The sequence below is a fragment of the Hylobates moloch genome, unplaced genomic scaffold (genome assembly GCF_009828535.3).
Source record: "Hylobates moloch isolate HMO894 unplaced genomic scaffold, HMol_V3 SCAFFOLD_11, whole genome shotgun sequence".
Classification (NCBI taxonomy): domain Eukaryota; kingdom Metazoa; phylum Chordata; class Mammalia; order Primates; family Hylobatidae; genus Hylobates; species Hylobates moloch.
Genome location: NW_026652286.1, coordinates 39,884,736 through 39,888,712, shown reverse-complemented (window position 1 = coordinate 39,888,712; position 3,977 = coordinate 39,884,736). Strand labels below are relative to the sequence as shown.

Below are 3,977 nucleotides of genomic sequence, written 5' to 3'. Positions count from 1 at the left end.
AAAAAGAAAAAGAAAAAAGACTTGCTAGATTAGCTGATGCTATTGGCCTTCTAAAAGAGCCTATTGGGAGGCTATTAGAAGGTGGAAAAAGCTAGCAGTAACTTCCAAGAAAACCAGATAAATGAAAGTAAAATAAAGAAATTACTAGCAAGAGAAGAAACAAAAAATAAAATTGGAAATATAAAAGTAAACTAATATACTCAAGTGTGAATAATGTTTGCATAGAAATCATAGTGTAACCACTGAACATTGCTCTAAAATTTAAAATATAATTATATTGATAGGATGGTGGTGGAATGTACTAGAAGAGGAAGTTGATAGATAATGCCTAAAATGTTGAATCAAAAGATAGTGATATACAGTACACATATTACTTCAAAATGCAGAGATGCAAGAAGAAATAGTTAAAATCTAATGTATTAATAGTTGTTTCAGGGAAAAGAGACTGGGCATCAGGAGAGGAAAGGACGACTGTTCCAGGGCATAAGCTTTTTAATGCCTATTGACTTTAGAAACCATAACCATGTATTACTTTGAAAAGATAAAAATTAACTTAACAAAGAAACGGTAAGAGGTAAAGAAATAGAGTTAACACGTATAGACAAATCTCTCTGGAAGCTTGGTAACAAAAGTGATAAGAAAGGTCCTGAGGTAATATGGGAAATGTGAAGTCCAGAGAAGGTTTTGCTTGCTTTAACATGGGAAAGAGCGGAATGTACCTGGATGCTGATACAAAGCCTCCCATAGAGCGGTCAGGTTAGAAATGCAGAAGAGAAAGGCAAGCACCAGAGGAGGGAATGGAGAATGGGGATTGGGACAGGATTCGAAGCAAAGGCAAAAGATTGCCTTTGACAGGAGGCTGGAAGGAACAGCATCCATTCACTCCTGAGGAAAGTGAGAGAGGTTGTTGGGCAGAGAAAGTCAAATGTGTGGGTTTTGTGGTCAGAAGATAAGCATGGTCACGTATGAGTCTCCATATGCTCTGTGAAGTACGTGTAAGAGCATCTCCCATGAGTGAGAGGGCAGGGGTGGTTGAGGAGGGGAGACACCTTGAGGAGGCCACTGCAAGCCTTCCCTCCTGTGCACCTCTCCTCCTCCTCCAAGGCCTCTTGTGCCCATTGCTCAGGGAGTACCCCAGAGTCCAGGGGAACAGGCAGCAATGGGACTGGCCTTTCCCAGTGCCTTGACCAAGATGAGGCTAGCGACAAAAACAAGACTGCCAAGAACCAGGACCCAGAGACCAAGATGGGAAGATAGAAGAGTGAGACACAGTTATGTAGTTAGGGTGACAGAGAGAGCAGAAAGGCCACTTACTGCGAAGGCACCAGGTCTGGAGCCCACTGTGCCAGATTCAGAATCACACCTGAAGAAAGGAGGAATGAGACTCATGGAACCAACTATAATTGGAGGGTGGAGGCAAGAGATGAAATGAGTCCTCCCTGCCTATCCACCCTGGCCTGGCTACAGGCAACACTGACAATTGCAACTAAGTCCCAAAAAGGGAAGGGGTGGAGACGAAAGAAAGAGAAACCAAGCGTGGGAATAGCAAGAGATCAAAAGAGTAAAGAGTCAGAGAAGAGATACAGAGAGATATCAGAAAAATGAGCAGACAAAATAGAGAGAGTGAGAGAGAGATGAAGCCAGCTGGTAGGTATGGGTCTCTCTCTTTCCCGTACACACACACACACACACACATACTTACACACTTACTCTATACACAGTGTTTCTTCACAGCAAACTCTTAGAAACAAGGGCAATGAGAAAAACACATGAAGCAATTGGAGTTTCTCAATCAAGCTGCAGTGTTCCCACATTCATTATACTCTTTTCCTACCTATGGAGACAGATCCCAAGGCAAAGTTGAACACACGTCTTCATCCTCTTGCTTCCAAGCCTTCTTTTTGACACAGGCAGGAGCTCCAACCCCAGTCTGTCCCCTCTTATACAAGGGCCCTTTGAGACGGTCCCCCCAGGCTCCCCAAAGGTCACCATCTTCTCCTTTACACCTTGGTCAGTTTTGATGGAGTTAGCACATGGAGTTGGTAAGCTTAAAGGTCTTCTTGAGACAGGAGATCCTGTGGCCATTTTGGAGGTATCTGTCTCTGCTGCTAGAAGCTGTCTTTTCTCAAGAGTATTGTCACAAGGCTTTTGTAAACCAAAAAGTATCTGAGACAGGTCTCAATCAATTTAGAAAGTTTATTTTGCCAAGGTTAAGGATGTGCCTATGACACAGCCTCAGTAGGTCCTGAAGCAATGTGCCTAAGGTGGTCGGGGCACAGCTCGGTTTTATACACTTTAGGGAGACATGAGACATCAATCAATGTATGTAAGACGTACATTGGTTCAGTCCAGAAAAGCAGGACAAATCAAAGCAGGGAGAGGGCTTCCAGGTCATAGGTAGATAAGACACAAAGATAAGACACATTATTTTTAGTTTCTGATCAGCCTTTCACTGAATACACAATTTACAGGAAGAGTCACTTACGCCTTAGTCTAGCTTAGTGAAATAATGTAGCAAGGAAGCAATCAGATATGCATTTGTATCATGTTAACAGAGGGATGACTTTGAGTTCTGTTTTTTATCCACAAGGAATTCTCCTGTGGGCAAATTGTGATGGAGGTATGTAGGTTTTTTTTTTTTTTTTTTTTTTTGTATCTTTGTATCTATCTTATTTAGGAATAGAATGGGAGGCAAGTATGCCCACAGTACCCAGTTTAACTTTTCCCTTTGGCTTAGTGATTTGGGGGACCTGAGATTTATTTTCCTTTTGCATTTCCCCACTTTTCTTTTTAAAAATCTTTCAAAGAAAGCATCTTAGAGGAAAAAGAGTCTTTGACCTGAGGTTTTGTCAGATCTCTCATGGCTAGGATGGTTTATTCCTGGACGGGTAGGTCCCACATTATTAGGAAAGCTCATTTTTAGCAGATTGTAAAGTCACACATTCTACAAAGAGAAAACAGGGGGAGGGAGGAAGAAAAACAACAACAAACAAACAAACAATGAAGAACAATCCTGGAAAATTCATATAGGTCATCTTACTCTGAAGTCCATACATCAGTAGGCAGGTATGAAAGTGGTTTGGGTATGTAAATAGGCTGCCATTATTTTCTTCTAAAGTTTAAGTTGTTCACAAAGCTTTAAGAAAGCACAGCTTAATCTTCAGTGATTTCAAATCAGGAAAAATGGGAGAAAAGGAAAAAAAAGAAGAAGAAATATTGAAAACATTGTTTTGGAGACTTGTAGCCAGGAAAATTTTTAGAATTCAGTCCAAACTGTAGAAAATAATAAAAACTGAAAAACATTAGGCAGGACTAGACTCTAACAAGTGTACTATAGTTACTTTTGAAACATAATTTTTCTCTCTCCAGTCCTATTTTCACTAAAGACAAGTCATAAGACAAATTCATTTGCAAAATAAGTTTTAATCTTATTATACTTGGGTGAGGTATTTTCATAAAGTCAGCAAGAATAATTATTTGTCATATATGCTCCTCTTTTTTTTTTTAGTTGGCATTGCTGGAACTTTATTCCATAAAGAATCTCAGATTCAATTTTAATGCCTTAAGCCTAGCCTCTGCCCACAAATATCTGTATTAATTGGGTGAATTCCTCTCCTTGAATTCCCAAGAAAACTTGAGGCTCCTGGGACTATCAGAAAGTGACATTCTTTACTTACCACAGTATAATTGCCTGAGGGGTTCTTCCTGCCCACTGCATAAAGAAAGACCACAGCACTGTAGTAGAAAAAGAGTTTAACAGACACAAGGCCAGCCGCACCACATGGGAGATGAAATTTCTACTCCCATCATCTCACTCAAAGCTGGTAAGGTTAGAGGTTTTTCAAAGGCAGTTTTGAGGAAGGGGTGGGGTGGCCAGGTAACACGTACTTGCTGCTGATTGGTTGGGGTGGAGATGAAATCACAAGGGATGGAAGCTGTCCTCCTGCAGGCCAAATTGCTTCTGGGTGCAGCCACAG

General features: G+C 40.9%; 1 protein-coding gene across 1 annotated transcript in view; it reads right to left on the bottom strand.

The window, feature by feature from the left end:
• The window catches only part of NLRP10 (NLR family pyrin domain containing 10), a 10,568-nt gene extending 6,812 nt beyond the window's left edge, over positions 1 to 3,756 (bottom strand). The window contains exon 1 of the mRNA XM_032165859.2: positions 3,678 to 3,756. The gene's annotated coding sequence lies outside the window, so the exon portion shown is untranslated. The remainder of the gene's footprint in view (positions 1 to 3,677) is intronic.
• Between the last annotated feature and the right edge of the window lie 221 nt (positions 3,757 to 3,977).